At 53.4% G+C, this 16,994-nt stretch overlaps 1 protein-coding gene across 2 annotated transcripts in view; it reads right to left on the bottom strand.

The window, feature by feature from the left end:
* LRRN2 (leucine rich repeat neuronal 2) overlaps positions 1–13,313 on the bottom strand; it is an 87,460-nt gene extending 74,147 nt beyond the window's left edge. The window contains exon 1 of one of the 2 annotated variants that reach the window (XM_090026206.1): positions 13,246–13,313. The gene's annotated coding sequence lies outside the window, so the exon portion shown is untranslated. The other variant, XM_090026205.1, reaches the window with a different exon arrangement.
* Positions 13,314–16,994: the final 3,681 nt, after the last annotated feature.

Genomic DNA, 16,994 nt, shown 5'->3' with positions numbered 1-16,994 from the left:
AGTAGAAATGTTCTGGCCTACCCTTCCTTCCAGCAAGTCCTAGGAAACAGCCCGGAGGACTACACAATCTCCTTCACGATCTGCATAGGCACTCAGGACCAGTGCAAACATCGGGATCCACATGCAAAGCTACCTGAATATATGTCTTGGCCCAAACTCCTTCCTTAAACTCTTCTGGCCATGCCATCTTGCTAGCAAGGAAAGGGAACGCTTACTGGGGGATTAGCCACGTGTCTTAGGCAGAGTGAAGGGATAAGGGGAGAACAGTAGCAGAGACCTCAGTTGTTGTACAGAGGCACATCCAGTGTGTATTGTTTAAACAGATTTAGTCGGAGACACCCCCTTCCTGCACCGTCCGGGGTGAATGATGCACCCTCCTTCAGTGACTCAGAGGCACCCATGTGAGTGATGAAGATCCTTCCCAAACTGAAGGAGATGGACTCACCCTTCACGGGTGAGGAATTCTATTTATTCTCAGCAAATTCATTTCCAGTTTATTTTAAATTAAACTGTCTAACTCTGACTGCTTGGAGCCTGATGGTAAAAGAGGGGCTGGGGGAACTGATAGCAAGGGAAGGTGAGGGAGTTAGCCTATACAACACAGATGAAAATCGCATTCTGGAGAGACCAGCCCCCTGTATTCTGGTATGGGGGGTGGGATGCTGGGCTGGAAAAAGTACAAACCTCCTTGCTTGCGCTGAGAAACGTCTGGAGGGTTCAAGGGTTCCCAGGTGAGCTGCTGAGAGGAGGAAGGAATATTTTTCCAAGCCAAGCCGCAGTCTGAAAAGATGGGAGCTCAGCGCGTCCTAGCCTATTCTGTGCGTGGCAGAGGGAGGGCTGACCGGTGCTTAAAGGGCGAGGTGATAGGACGGCCGGGGTTCAGCTCAGCCACACATTCATTGTGCGATCGGGGGAAAGTCCCATGGCACCCATTTCCCAAGCACTTAGCACCCATTAGCAGTTCCCCCTCTGACTCCTGCGTGGTTTTTTTCTGGTGTGCTAAGAAACCTAGCCGCTCAGTAAAGTGCCCGGGTAGAAGACGAAAGCCTTGGAAAACCTGCCCTCCACAGTGAGCCCTTCTGGATAGTTTGCTTTTAGCTTTTCTAGGCCTCTCATTCTTACTAGCATAGATCATGATGCAAGCTGCAAAGTGGTGGATGATCAGGACATCTCCAGCTTTCCCTGTTCCCTCTCTGTCAAAAGGGCTTGACGACATGCACACCTCACTGAACTGGAGGTTTGGCTCATTCCTCTTTCAGAAATCACTGAATCACAGAAAACGAGGGCTGGAAGGGACCTCAGGAGGTCACATGTAGTTCAACCTTCTGCTCAAAGCAGGACCAGCCCCAACTACATCATCCCAGCCAGGTCTTTGTTGAGCTGGGTCTTAAACACCTCCAAGGATGGAGATTTGACCACCTCTCTGGGTGACCTGTTTCCATACTTCACCATCCTCCTAGTGAGAAAGTTTTTCCTAACACCCTAAGCTTCTCTTGCTGCAGCTTGAGCCCATTGCTCCTTGCCCTGTCATCTGCCCGCACTGAGACCAGTCCAGCTCCATCCTTTTTAGATCCACCCTGCAAGGAGTTGAAGGCGGCTACCAAATCCACCCTCAGTCTCATCTTCTTCAGACTAAATAAGCCCAGTTCCCTCAGCCTCTCATAAGTCATGTTCCCCAGCCCCCCAACCATTTTCATTGCCCTTTGCTGGACTTTCTCCAACTTGTCCACATCCTTTCTACAGTGGAGGGCCCAAAACGGGACAAAGGACTCCAAATGTGAAGATCGCAAATCCTTTGAGATGCTTGAGAGACGGGCACAATAGAAAGAGGGTTTTTTTCATACTTTCATAGTTTCTAGGGTCGGAAGGGACCTGAGCAGATCATCTAGTCCGATCCCCAAGTTTAATTTAAACTTAATTAACGCATGCTGAAGGACACAAGAGACAAGTACCCTCACAAGTCCAGCAGGTCAATCTAAGCTGCAGTCACTACAGCATGAGCAGCCATACCCAAGCTGGGTAGCTTAAAGCTACCTTAGGAGCGTCTATGTGAGCTGAAGTCACGGCGGTGGTTGCACTTGAGACAGCATGCAGCGGCAAAGCTGAAACCCAATTGGAAAGGCCAAGCTAAGGTCAGGCAGCTTTCTGGCCACTGAGGCACCGCACATGAGATTGGGAAGGACTTCACTTTCCACTTCTGCTGACTGGTCATTCTCTATCTGCCCTCCTTTGAATCTCGCAACCTGACCGACAATAGCTTGGCCTCTTTGGCTGCTCATTCTCCAAGATTCATTTTGGCAAGCTTTTCAGAGAAACCTGACCTTTCCTCTTCTGAGTTTGCTCTCTGTTTTTCCCTCCCCTCTGTTCATAAGCATCAGCTTAGAGAAGGAGACCTTTCTTCCCCCCCTCGGGGAGCAAAGATGGTTTCAGAATGACTGCCCTTTTTTCCCCTCAATGAGATTCGTTCCCAGATCTGCCTTCCGGAGCACTCACAAATATGATGAGCTTATTCCAGCCTTCGTCAAAAGCAGGACACTAAAGGGCTGGGGGTCACCACAATAAAATAATGCTCCCTGCAGCCACTGAGCCAAAATCTCAGCCAGTTTCAAGTCCTCAGGCACAAGAAGCAAAATCCTGGCTTCAGTGAAGTCAAAGAGAGTTTTGCCACTGACTTGCCACCAAAATCTCCACTGAAATCCATGGCATTATATTGCTCTATACCAGCAAACTGTGCCCACCGGTGTGGACTCCCTTTTTGCTGTCTCACCAGCAGACGGGAACACTGCTCTCTTCTTCACCTCCTTTGGGGACTGCGGGCACTTGCTGCTGGGGACAGCCGTGAGCCCAGACGCGCTGTCTGCAATCATGCATGATGGTTTCTGCCTCCCTGTGCCAGGAGAGTCACTATCTGCAGCTGGTTCTGCTGCTGCACGTGGCTTTCGGCAATATTGCCCTATTTGCCTATAATTCACAAACAACGCCTTTCCCCTGGGCACCCTTGTGTTTACTTGTGTAATTAGTTCTCCTGTGAGGTTTCGTTAGAAGCACAGACTCTCTTTCATGCTCGTGGCTTCCACCGGAGTCTGTGGAGCGATAAGGAGTCTGCACCTGCTGAGGGTCCCATCGGAAACAACCCACAGGGCATGTCTACACATGCATTTATGCCGGCTTAAATTTACCATGCAGTAAGTGGGAATAGGCTGGCATTTACACATGCAAGCATTAAGGCACATTAACGCCGTATGTGGACTGACTTGGGACTAAACTTTAGTCCCAAGTCAGTCCACACACAGTGTTACTGTGCAGTAACGTATCTACACGTGTGTTACTGTGCAGTAACTAATTGCGCCGAAATTTGATACCCGCATGATGCAAGTATCAAGTTTATGCTCAAATCAGTGTAAGCCACCATATTTACTGGAGAGTACAGGTGTGCATGTGTAGACACATGCCAGTACTGCATAGTAATTTTGGTTACTGCGCAATAAATGCATACATGTAGATGTGCCTGCAGACACATAGATGCATCCCAGGACAGACAGGCCTAGTGCATGATTCTTATACCCCAACTCCCAGTGGGGATGATGGAGCCATCCCACTACACAGGGAGCACTGGGACATGGTCCGCGTGGCCTCCTCCCCAACCCCGGCTCTGCTGCGAAGCCCTGCCCAGTCACAGAGACTGGCAGCTAGATAAAGCAATGGCCCGCAGTAGTCCCACGTGTATACACTTGTGTTCTCTCTGTGTCTGGGAGGACACAGAGTGGGCTTGGGGCTGGGGTCCTGCAAGATGGGCCAAGCCAACAATGTGGTTACTCTCTGTACTGCTGAGGGGAGGAGGTGACTCCCCACTGCACAGCACCGAGTTGGTACAGCCCCCTACCTTGCCACAACGGGAGTGCTTTGCCCCCACCACACACTGATCCAAATGGTGAAAAAAGGAGTCGGGTGGGAGCGAATCCAGGCCCGAGTGCATGAGGGCGAAGCAGGTTGCATCCCCACATTTGGCTGGCTGGGGCAGAGGGAGGACTAGAGCCACAGGCGGGGGAGTGACATCCATCTCCTCTTTTTGTGTCCTGTGCTTCACTTCTCACACCCTTGGATTTTTAACATGATTTAACTCTGCAATTATGTTATTTACTGCAACTTTGTAAAGAGACAGTTTGCACCAAGGACACGACACACCATCAAATGGTGCCAGACAGGGCAGACTGTCCATAAATTGAGCCCAACGCCTGACACTGCTGTAAATCTGGAGCAACTCCGATGACCCTCGCATCCCTCTATCCATCTGTCGACCCATGTTGTGCCATTGAACACCCTCCATAGCCTCCTATCTTATCTCATTGCTTCTGAACAGCCAGAAGACAGTAACAACATCCAGCTGCTAGTCATAAGGTACCCTCGCCTGTAGTCTTTACTCAGGGCATGCTCCCACTGATCCATATGGGAAGCCTTGCCTGAGTCTGGGATACAAGAGCCTGGTTCTCAGTCTATACTGGCAGCGATCATCTGAAAGGGAAGGGAAGTATATACAACTGCTAACAACAAGAAAAGGTGTTTGCAGTACAACTTCCCCACCACCAAACAAAAACCATCATTTTGATCTCCCCTCCCATTCTGCACTAGCAGCAAAGTAAAATCAACACTATTTTTCATGTTGCAGCAACAGCAGCTTTGGTGGCACTAGTGCCTAAGCAGACGCAAGATCCCAGGCATGATAAGTTATCGCTCTTCTACATAAACAGCCCCAGTTTTTTTTTTTCAAGTTCCATTAAAAAGAGAAAACAAAAGAGGAGGAAATTCAGTATTTGCAAAATGGAAAAGGAAAAATTCAGGCAAGAGAGAGGGGGGGAATATATTTGTGGAGGCTCCCAAGGGGCTTTTACAAACAAAGAGGGAGTCAACAAAAAATTAAAAAGCCATAAAGATGTCTGGAGAGTGTCATTGAGATTCCTTTTGTCTTATTTAAACAGTAGTTTAATGAAAAGAGAAGAACAATAAAAGATCTCAGTGGTGGAATATGGCACTCCAGTGTAATCTAGGGATCGTTCTCACAATAACCCTTTGGAGCAGTTCTGGCTTACTACGGTGTCAGTGGGAGATTCAGCTAAACCCACGGGCATCCCATACAGCCAGCCCCAGCTCCTTCCTCCTCTCCAGTGTTCGGGACAGGATTTAATCCTGCTCAAGGTGAGTGCTGAAAAGATCATTCCCTGCATATCCTGGGTCTTACTGCTGTGCTGCCCAGGCACTGCAATACCTGCAGGGAGTTACTGTCTGTGTAGGCCAGCTCTACAGTTAAACTCCTCCCAAAAAGAGTAGCCTGGGGTGGGGCTCAGGATTCCTGGCTTCTTTCCCTAGGAGCTCTCTCTAGAATGGAAGACAAGACTTCTAGTTTCTACGGCTGGCTGTGGAAAGCCTCGTGTTACACGAGTTAGGGACGGAGAATGGGTGTCCATCCAAACTAGTCCCGAGTGAGATTTTTCACCGGACTAACTTATTCACCGACAACAAAGGCCCAGGTATACCCAAACTCCCTGTGAATTCAGGCTGAATGCAAGAAATGCTTTCGGGGGAACCAGTGAAAAGAAATCAGAATGTCTATTTTGGCACTATTGTAATGAAACATTTTTATGTCGAGTCAGAGGTTTTATTTTAAAAACTGAGCTGAAAGCAATAATGATTTTAAAGAAAGGAGTAAGACACTGAAAATAAAACTGAATGATCTAGTCCACTGAATAAATACACACACACACACTATATGTGTATACACACACACACACACACACTCATGCACACTCATATACATATATGTATATACAGATATACATATATATACACACACGCACATACTACATGTGTATACATACACACATCTATCTATACACACACTATATATATAATATATAAATACACCCACAGACACATATATAGACATACATACAAATATATCATCTCAAGCTTTTCATGTCCACAGAAAAAGAACCCAACATTTTTATTCAGGTTCACCTGAAACAATTTTTTATCTTTCAGTGTTGCTGCCACCAAACCAAAGTTGTCAAATATTTGTACCACTTTCCTCGTGGGGTCTAGTCTGGAGCAGAGTCTTGAGTTTGTGATTTAGAAGTGGGAAGAAGAGTGCGGGACTCCGGACTCTTTCCCCGATTTTGTGGGAGCTTGGCTCCTTGGTCAGAACAAGCAGGTCAGAGTCAGGAACCCAGGGTTCCCCTCCCAGGCACTTGGAAGCAGTGGTTTAAATGCAAAATGTCCCCCACATGAATTACCAATTCCTTCCTGGCTACAGCTTTTCAAAACAAATCAAGCACCAAAGTCTTTCTTGGGACAAAACAATTTCCCTTGCCTGAACTTGAACACTGACTCAAGTCACAGGTGGTCAACAAAAACGGGAAGGGAAAGACAGCCAGGCTCAGACCTCATATGCCAAGTTTAATCTTGGAGTGAATTTTTATGGCTGGTTATAAACTCCACAAAATACGACTTCATAATAGAACCTGGGATAGGCTCTTAACTGGAATGGGCACCGCTAGAGTCTGCATGGGATCAGGATGATATCAGAGTATTTATAAGGTGCTGAAGGGGGAAGGGAGAGGAGAAGACTATGGCATTCATTTTGAGGAGAGCTGGTGAATAATTTACCGCAAGTCATTTATTGACTCAGTGCGCCTCTTTCCCCTCTTTGGAGGAACGCACCCCTGCACAGCCAGCCGGCACAAGGCCTAGGCACCACTTATGTTCCAATTAGGCCCTTTGTGAATTCTCTGGGAACAAATCCCAATTTTGCCCTATTTATTTGTTATTCAGAATTACTCGCCAAAGAGATGCTACACATCCTTCTTGGGCTGCACCTTGTTTGCAAACAGTTCGTTCCAAGCACTCGATACGAGACAGTCGAGCTGTTCAGACAGGACACACGGATCACATGCCATGCTTCTATCTCCCTGATTGGAGGAGCTGAATTCTCTGACTAAAGTTTCCCCTGCAAACAGCCATGATTATGAATTCAAACTTCTCTTTCCAGAAGTGGTCTTTAATATCCCTCCACCACCTGGCCTGCTAGTGAGTTCATCGGCCAGAATACTTGGGGAGAGACGGGGGAGGTGAACAAGGTTAAATGGAGTTCACTTGCAAATCGGAACGAGGGTCAGGGAAGAAGTAGCTGCATGTCCCACCTTCCCCTACGTCCAGGCGGCTTGCGAGGAGATGGTGAACTTCACCCCTGGCCAAATACCCAAGCACCATTTCAATGGCTTCAAAAGAAAGGCTCAATGGGATGCACACAGGGCAATGATGTGGGCCTCACTACTCAGCACGGGGTTGAATTTCAGCCCCCGTGAGTGTAAGCTGCAGGTATAGGCCTGATTCTCTTGCATGAATTCAGTGGTGCCGACTCCTGATTTATGCCTCTGCTGGTGAGATCAGAATCAGGCCCTTTATGTCTAATGGGCTCCCCAAACTGGGCAAGAGGGACCACCCAATGTGCCAATGCCCAGATGTGCACCAATGCCCACGACACTGACTTGGGCAAGGGCTGTGGCTCATAGGAGAACTGGGTACAGACTTGGGAGGGCAATATAGAGTCAAGAGAGGCCACGTGGCCCAGTGGGCAGGGCACCAGGCCAGATGCAAGGATGCCTGGGCTTTCTACCTTAGCTATGTGACCTTGGGCAAATCACTTCCCCTCTCCATGCCTCTGTTTCTGCCCAACCTTTGCACATAGTGAGAGATGGTCTCTACTCCAAGCAGTGTACGTGTGCTGTGCTTACCACAGACCTCCATCCGTGGTGCAGCTGGGGCTGTGATCCCCATAATGTCAGCCTCACGCTACCAACCACAGACCTCCCCTCCTTGCTCACTGCTGGCCACTGCCTGGATGGCTGAGGGGCCATCAGCTGCATGCGCCCCCCCCATCTTCCAGTTTTAGATGCTTGGCGATCCAATCGGAGCAATTTTCTTGACCATTTATTGCCTTACTAAAACCCACTCATTGGAACAGCCTTTTACAAAACCTGCAATAAATATATTTATCACAAAATCCTCTACCCCATCAACAATCTCCAAACCTGCACGTATATATTTCACTGCCTATAAACTGATTGATGCCCTGGAACAGCTTCAGGCTTTTAAACAGCTCATACTCTCACTCTCTTTCTGGTTTCTCATTTTCTGTGCCCTGGAAAAAGTGGGGGTCGGGATGCATGAGCCGCATTCAAAGCGCACAGTCGTTCTGTAGTAGCAAGGAGTGCTGCCCGCCTGGCTCGGGGGTCCTGGAAATGCTGCTGGGAAAGGATGCAGGGCAGGACTGGAACAAGGCCAGAGGCACTGGCACATAAGCAAGGTAGGAGGGTAGTAGGGTTTCTCCAGGAGGAAGAGCAGGGGGTCAGGGATGAGGTGCACAGGTGAGGTCTAGGCACTGGGTCCAAGAAGGGGTTGCAGGAAGGCAGGATGAAGGTGCCTTGGAGCGGGAGCCCCTGTGTCCATTACTCAAAAACCATGAGTGCTGCAGGCTGGCAGAGGCAAGATGCAGAAGCCTTCACCCCGCCGCCTGAGTTTGCAGCTAGCCAGAAATAACAGCGCCAACAGCTGTCACCTGCCCCATTTATCAGCCTGTTGCCACCAAGGGAGGAACTGACCTTGGATCACCTATGTCTTGGTCCAGAGCTTGACCAACAAGGTCATCCCTCCTTTTACAGCAAGGTTGGGTCCAATTGAATTTGACCTTCCTCTAGTTGCAACCCAACAAGAGCAAAACATCCCCCCCAGCCCTTTGATTACCAAGGTGTAGAGTTCTCCCTGTCCTGGGCTCCTCTTGTCAGAGGTGAAAAGGAAGTCATAGTTCCCAATGCAAAGAGCAGAAGCAGCTATTTCCCCCGGAGAACGGCAATTTCATTTCCAGGAGGCTGTTTAGCAGAATCAGACAAAGTCACCGGTGCCTCCCACTCTGGCGAGAGGCAGGAGGATGTATCATCAATCAGTGCTCGGGTGGCTCACACCTCATTGCCAATGAAATCCAAGTGCAACACAGATCTCCATTGTGTTTCCAGGCAAAAAGGGCTGGCTTGCAGGGGGGGACTGGTTACAGCGAGCTCCTGCACGCAAGGAATTAATTAGCAAGCCCTTCACGCGGTGCCCTCAGGCATCGCTGCGTGGCTCCAGGAGCCGGATCCTGAGCTGGTGACAAACAGCACGGCTCTATGGTCCTCCCTAAGCCAGCCAGGAGCAGCCGGACTGCCATGTTCCCAGGTAACCCCATTTGCTCAGAAACACTGAGAAGAAATTAGCCTGATAGCAAAGGCCTGGGTTATAGGAAGGATTGGCTCAAGGTGACTCAGCCTTGCTATGCATGACAGTGCAGCAGGGTACCTTGGAGGGCGCAGTGCCCTGGGTATGCAAGCAAGTTACTGCCTCCGATCTCTGCACTCCTACCCCACAGTAGGCAGAAGTCTTTTCATTGAGGTCTGAGCCACTTTGCATCTCTCTCAGCTACAACAGGGTAAGAGCGTGCATGCAGCCACTTAGACACACAGCTGATCCCTCCCCACTTTGACCCCACGGTCACTAATTTGTGGGCATGTGCCCTGAAGCGGCCTTTACCCCCACCCCAGCAGGAGTGGGCGGAAACAGCATTCCTCCCTGGGGAGCCTGCAACCCAGCCTTGGCCTAAGCCAGGGTCCCGAGACATCCCTCCACCTTCTCCCCTCCATCCAGTGCTTCTAGCATTAAGGCAACCTCCCAATGCCAGCCTTCCCCTGGAAATAAGAGGGCTGAGGTAGAAACACCAAAAACAAGCCTGTTCTTGGGGCATTTCCAACAGGGACCAAACCAGAGCATCTTTCTGTCTGCAGGGCCACCCTAGCACGCATCGCTCTGGGGTCTGCTGCATGCAAAGACAGGAAGGTCACAGCAATTCCCTTCCTGTTTGGGCCTCTCGCAGCCAATCACAATCTCATTTTCCATTTTCCCTGGGGGTCATTTTCCAAAGGGCTATCATGGCTCTGCTACCCAAGCTGCTATTACTGCCCCAGGTCCTTACAGAGCCAGGGCATATGTTTATTTGATGAAACTAGAGTCCTGCCATCAGCGGGGAGGACGCTGGGGAGCCTTTCCAGAAAAGCCACTCCGATCAGGTCCCCTGGATTTTAACTGCTGCAGGTGACAAACAGCTCCCGGAAGCACCCAGCCTTAGAGACGCCCATCCAGCCTGACCCCCAGCCCCGCAGAGGTCCCCCCGTGGCATTGCTTGGGTGGTGGAGCTTGCGGCTGTTTTGGAGAATGGGAGCAGAGAGGAAAGGCTCAGCTAGCGTAAGCCAGCCTCGAAGCAGAAAGGAGCCCATCTAGGCCGAGCAGGGAGGGCTAGAGAGGGAGCGCCTGCCCGGCCTGGTTTAAAATGTGCTGAGTGAGGAGGGCTCCCCCATCCTGCTCCCCCGGGCAGACGATTATGCAGGCTACTAGATCTCACCGTCAGCAAAGTTCCTTCCTGATGCTTCGGCAGAAACGTTTCCCCGTCCCTAATCTCCTGGCACGGCTGCAGGCGTATCCCCCCTTGGCCCAATAACTCCTTGCTTCCTTCCCCGCGTGGCTAATTTAGGTACTGAACTCGCAGAGCTCGGGGCCGCAGCCCCTTCCTCTCAGCTGGCAGCTCAGGCTGGAGCCGAGCGGGGCCACCGAACCGAGCGTGCCAATGCAGTGGAGCGCAGGGGCAGCCTGGCACACCGCTAGCCTCCTGCCTCCCTTGTTTTCCCCTCGGCCGCTCCGCTGCCCGCGCCTGGGACCCGTCTCCAGGGGCACGTGACAGTCACCATAGCTCACTGCCAGATCAGATCTGTGCTGTCTGGGTAGGAAGGGTCCTGCTTAACAAGCCACTTCCAATTCAATTGCGCTTGTGGGATCTTATCGGGCTTCTAATGATGCTGCTTCATAAAGAGCCCCGGCGTTATCGCAGCTCCCCCCACGATAGCAATCGGCAGCCGCCTTGTTTTGACATGACAGCCGCACGGCTAGGGGAGAAGATAAGGAGCAGGATGGCCAGGAGGGAAGGGAGGAGGGGAAATGCAGGTCCCACACTGGAAAGAAAGCAGAGTGGATGGATGGTTTAATAGATGCAAAAGGCAGAAGCTTGCACTGCGAGACAGCTGAGGTTTTGCCCTCCCGGGTCTCCTTGTGCAGGGGCAGGGAGTTTTCAACCCGCCGTGTCTCTGCTGCAGTCCGGCCCGTGACGGCCATGCGTCCAGGCTCACCTGAGCTCGCCTGGAGCCAGCCGGCCCAGGTCTAGCTCGTGGCGTTGTCCCAGCAGCACAGAGCTCCGTGCGCCGCTGGAACCTGCCTGAGAAGCTGGGGGGAAACCCTCAGGCCCGTGAGCTCTACCAGGACCGGCGGGGCAGGCTCAGGGAAGCCGACACACTAGCCGCAGTCACCGCAGTGGCTGCAGTGTAGACAGACCCAGGAGGGGAGGGGGCGAGGTTGCACATTTCTGTCCCCGAGGGGGAGAAGGAAGCACGGGAGGGGGAACGACGTTCAGGGCACGGGCCTCTCGGAGAATCCAGGTTTCCTATGAGCAGAGAAGCCTGTACTCAGTCAGGGCATCACGGTGCTTGGCCAGCACCGGGTTCGTAGCCCTGCTGTGATTAGGATTCAGTCATTTAAAGGCTCCAACCCTTGCCTTTTTCATGCAGCCTACACTCCCCTGGCTTTGCTACGAATACAGGTGTCTTTGCAGCCAGACACGGACCGCCTGACTGGCATCGAGCTAAGCAGACCCTGCCTCCTCTGAGGGAAGGGGCCATTGGAGCCAGGGAGTTGAGCACCTTTTGCCGTTCCCCCGAGGCTAGTGGCCATCAGTATTTCCTGACCTCACATGCACCTGGCTTCCCTAGACCTGCCTCTTCCTTGCCAACAGCCTCCGAGCATCCCCAGCCCTCCACAAAAGATGTTTCCCACCCATGCTCCCAGGCCCTCAATGCCTGACCCGGGGCATCCGTGGCTCCCAGGTGCCTCTATTCCACCCTCTCCAGAACCGAGCTGAAGGTACCGATGCCTGAGGCCTGAAAAAGGGGGTCGGCTGTCCTTGCTACAGCTCCTCTATACCCCCAGGTGGGGGGCAGCTGGGGGGGCTCCTCCCTGGGCTCTGAGCAAAAGGCTGGAGCGGTTGGCAGGTTTGCTGACCCGCTTGCTTTGTGCCAGGCTCTGGCGTGCAACGCGGAGAGACTGGTGCACGTCTCGGCCTCGCAGAAGAGGAGAGGGAGGAGACGATGACAAGGGATGTCACGGCTAAGCATAGCAACACGGAGGCACACTGCCTTATTTACTCCGAGCACCGAGGGACACAGCTGCTACCGTCCTGCCTCCCTCCCCCACTTCTGCCTGAGCCCCCAGTCTCCAGGAGGGTGTCTCGGTTGCGGGGGTTCAACAACTAGTCAGCGGAGAAAAGGAATCCCAGCCGCTGGGCTAGAACCGGAGGCCAACGCTACCTGTCCTCAGCCAGGCTAGCACACCGTCATCTGGCGCACGGCTCTGGCAGGCTGGAAACGCCAAGCTGGGAGCCCTCCCGGGAGGGGGAGGGAGAGGGGCAAGGGTGTGCAAGGAGACGGAGGATGTGTATGCAGGGGACACACATGTGGGGTGTGCCAGGGGAGTGTGTGTGGGTGCATGGGGGGGGTGTGCACGGGGTGTGACTGTGTCCATGCATGTGTGTAAGGGTTCTGTGCACGCATGGGGTGTGTGCACACGCACGCATGTGCATACATGGGGTGCGCGCCTAAGGGATGTGTGCATGTACGGGGGGGTGCACGTGTGCACGTATGTGTGTGCGCACGCATGTGCGTGTCAGGGACGTGTGCGTGTGCAGCGGTGGAAGCGGGCAGGCAATACACGGGCAGCCGCCGCCGCAAAATCATTCCCGCCGCCTTCCCGGCCCTGCACGCCCGGGGCCGCGGGGGGAGCTCGCCCCCCGGCAGCCGCCCCCGCCCCCGCCCCGGGCGGAAAAGCCGGCACGCCCGAGCCCCACTTACCCCCGGGCTCCGCTCCGCGCCGGGCTCCCCGCGCCGCCCCGCATCGGCTCCGTGCCGGGCTGCCCCGAGCTGCGGCGGCAGCGCGGACACGCCGGCCGGCCGGCGGCTCCTTGCTTCCCTCCGCGTCCCTCTCGCGCGGCTCCGCGGCTGCCCACTCCTCCTCTCCTCGCCTCGCCTCGCCTCGCCTGCCTCCTCCTCCGCCGCCGCCGCCACCCACCTGCATCCGCTCCTGCCGCTGCGCCGCTTAACTCCCGCCGCGCCGGCGGCTCCGCGCCGGGCCCGCCCCGCCCCGCCCCGCCTCACCCGCCGCCTCCTGAGGAGAGCTGGCCCAGCACCCGGGACCGCCCGCGGCGTGGCCCCTCGGCCGGGAACGGCTCCTTTCCCCTCACGGCGCTAGGCCGCAGGGCCCTCGGCATGAGGGTGGCTCAGGCTTCGTCCCTCCGCCTCCCCGGGCCTCGGCCGGGAGATACCACAGGGCCTCTTCGGGGCTGGCGTTGTTGCCGTCCTGCCCTCACCGTCTCCCTGCGGCCGCCTCACGCGCCCACTGCAAAACCCCTAGGGCTTCCCTCCACCCTGGTTTGCTTCAGTGAAACCCGGTAGCCGTGCAGGGTTGGGGGTCAGTGGGCGCTCCACCAGGAAGGGTTCAGCCAGGCTGGGAGTGGGCCTCAGCCTTCCATGAGTTTGGATGAGACTTTCCACCACCCCACGCTGCCAGGGCAGAGGTCAGTGCTGCTCAGAAGAGTGACCAAAAGCTCAAGTCGGGGAGGAAGGGCCAGCCAGCTGCCCTCTTTGTGGCCAGATCTCTCCAGGAATCCAGAGTTTGGCAACAAGTTGTCTTCATGAGACTGAATCCATCAAATGGCTGGAAAATTCACCTTGTGACCCAGGTGCAAAAGGCTGTGGGTTGCAGCGTTACTTCCAGCCACCTTGTCGGGTTGTAGTTCATAAGAGGCGAGGGAGGTGGAGCCCCCTGCTCTCCCCCGCATCTCCAGCTGGGCCTCCGCTTGCCGAGTGGGCGAGCTCTGACGCGTCCCTGATCCCCACCCCGCAATCCCTGTCCTTTGCCAATCCATTTCCAATGAAAGCGTGGTGGAGACCACCACAGCAGAGGAGATGATCTGAGCCACACACAATTCTGCAGGGTCTTTATTCCACAGAAGGCCGCACGATTCGGAGCTGGGCCCTACGCTATAGGCCACTATTCTGAAATGGAGCGGTTTCAAAGACCGCTCCAACACAGGAGCTTGGGCACTATGGCAGGCCAGAGATGTTCAGATCTGCAATTTTGGTACGGGGCCACTGGCAAGATCCAGATCCTCATCCAAGTCTTCAACAAAAGCTGGATTTGGCGTTTTGTTACTGGGCCTGGCTCTCGCCCCACACCAGGGTGATAGGGTGAATCTGGCTGCATTTGCTTTTCGAGAGGCTCCTAGCAGTTACCTGAGCCACAGCATGTCCTTCTCAGCCCCAGTCATGGTCTCTTGGATGGCGGGTTCCCTAGGAATAACAGTAGCGATGGACTCTGTGTGTATGCGGCTCTCGTCCTCATTAGATTCAAGGTGGGGACTTGGCTTGGTTCCACAGCGCTCGCCTGGGGCAGTGGGCTGGGCAGCAGGGATGAAGAACACAGGCGCTTCAGAGAGAGAGAGAGAGGGAGCAAAAAGAAGGGATTGCAGTGACCTGATTTTGTTGGCAATGCTGCAGTAGCATCAAATTCCTGCCCGTGTACCCAAACCAAGTGGGTGCTGTTCTGGCTCACTTGGCCCAGTTTCAACAAAGCATTTAGGTTGGATGCTTCCCGGGAAACGCATGCTCAGAGTTAACCTCCTGCTGGAATGCTTTGCTGTGCAGGGATCAGCTTTTGAATCAGGGAGGCCTTTCTAAGGCGCTTTTTGTAAATAGTGATGCACAAAACTCCAGAGGTTTGCCTTAGGGAAGTGCTTCAAAGTCTGGGGGGGTCTGGTGTGAGCTTGGGGCCAGATCCTATACCCAGAGGAGACACTGACTGTTATGAGCTGGACTTTAATGAGAGGAATATCGGGTCTGTTATCATTCCCTGTGCCCAACCCTCCTGGTTTTGCAAAGCCCTCTTGAGCTTCCCCATCACACTGCATGGGCTTCTGGTCAGCTGGAGAAACCCTTTCCAAGGTCTTATGCCGTGATGTTGCTGCTGTGCCTGGAAATCAGAGGTGGGGAAAGTTGGGGGTCACTTGGAGTTTGCAAAGTCTCATCTCATCAGCTAGATCCTAAGCAGTCAGGGCCTCATTCTGCAGTGATTCAAGCACCCTCCACCCCCCTGCGTTCAGTGACCCAACACAATCACAGGTGCTCAGCACTCGGGAGGAGGCGCTCAGCACTGGCCTTGTTGTCCTGCGATGCTGAACTGGCCTGTGCCAAGCTGTCCTGGGCGTTCAGGGCTGGGTTGGCTGTCTTGCTGTGTTTCCAACACGTACGTAATTCAGTGCAAGTTCAGTGATCTCCCAGCTACCCCTTTGAAAATAGGGCTCGTGTCCTAAAGCTGCACTGAAGAAAAGATTGCTGGAGACTGAGGGGAAGAATAGCAGACAAGGCTTTCCCGGCCATCAAACATATCCTGAAACTGCCCCAGTCTTTAGCAGGAGGATCATATCTTAAAAGAGCTTGCTCCGTGGACACCTCCCTGCCATTGCCAATCCCTGGACACCTTTAGCCCACTGAAGAATAGTGTGGAGGCAGCGTCAGCCACTGTTTCCATATGGAAATGGTACTAGGGAAGCATCTGAGGCATTTTTAGCTTCTTTTCCTACATCTCAGCAGGAGGAGCCAATGCCCAGTGACCAGGCAGCTGACTGCAGATGACCAGCAAGTTCCCCACAGAAGATACAGCAGGAATTGCCCTTGGGGATGACCCTGAGGTTCAGTGTCTGTGGCAGAGAGGTGCCGAGTGAGGCTGGATTATCCATCCGCAGAAGGGAATGATGCAGGCAGCAGTGGAAATGAACCCACGTACTGTAGCAGGAAGGTTCCCTCTAGTGGAAATCCTCCATGGCCAGTGTAGATAAGTCATCCAAACCCCATACACCCAACATGGGGCTCACCCCGGGCAGTGTTCAGATGGTCATTTCAGGCCTACTCTGCACAGGCACAAATGCCGGGAGACGGTCAAGGTGGTGGAAGGGGAGGGTCCATGACTCATGCAGCACCCAGCAGCGAGGCTGCGGCTCCCAGGCTGCAGCAGATGCTGCACTCGGGGACCTGCGAGGGCTGCGACTAGCAGCTGCCTTTTTCTTGAGGTATATGCAGTCCCACAGCTAGCATGAGCAAATAGCGAATGAATCCAATGCACAGGCTGCTTCAGAGATCCCAGATGAAACAGAGTGGAGCAAATGATTTTGGTACCCAAACCAGGACAGATGACAAGCAATGGCAGCTTGGGAAAAATAGTTGGGAACCCAAGGCTATTTCAGGGGCATTTAGGATTCTGTTCTAGGCACTTCTCATCCTTTGTGTGAACGACTTGCCACCAGAGAGGCTCGCTACCCGTCCATCTCCTGCCCAGACTCTGCTAGGAATCTATTTTCATCTCTGGCAGCCCTGGAGGCAAATCCTCTGCTAGGTTTGTGCGCTCACCTTGAAAGGAATTCAGGATGTGTTCCCTGGCAATGAGGGCACCTGGAGTTGACCACAGGGGGTTGGAAGTTAGAGAGGATTGCAAGAGGCCCAACCAGGAATCCTGCCTCTCCTGTGGTGATGGTTTTGGCAGGTCTCCACTTGTACGGACATAGTGAACGCACTAAAAAATCTGACCCACTTTAATTATGGTCCTCTCTGACACGTCGCTGCTGCTGGAACCTGAGAAATTGATTGCTGCAACTGTAAGGAGATGCTATAATAAAGCATATGATTTACCGTCAGCCTAACAACAAACAAGAAGGGCATCTTGTGATGAGAGCCCTTTTTAGCCGGCAGGTGGGAGAGTGAGATGGC

The sequence above is a fragment of the Crocodylus siamensis genome, chromosome 13, assembly GCF_052110815.1.
Source record: "Crocodylus siamensis isolate JL-2025a chromosome 13, ASM5211081v1, whole genome shotgun sequence".
Taxonomy (NCBI): Eukaryota; Metazoa; Chordata; order Crocodylia; family Crocodylidae; genus Crocodylus; species Crocodylus siamensis.
Note: the sequence above shows the minus strand (reverse complement) of the source record. Positions and strands in the feature narration are given on the sequence as shown.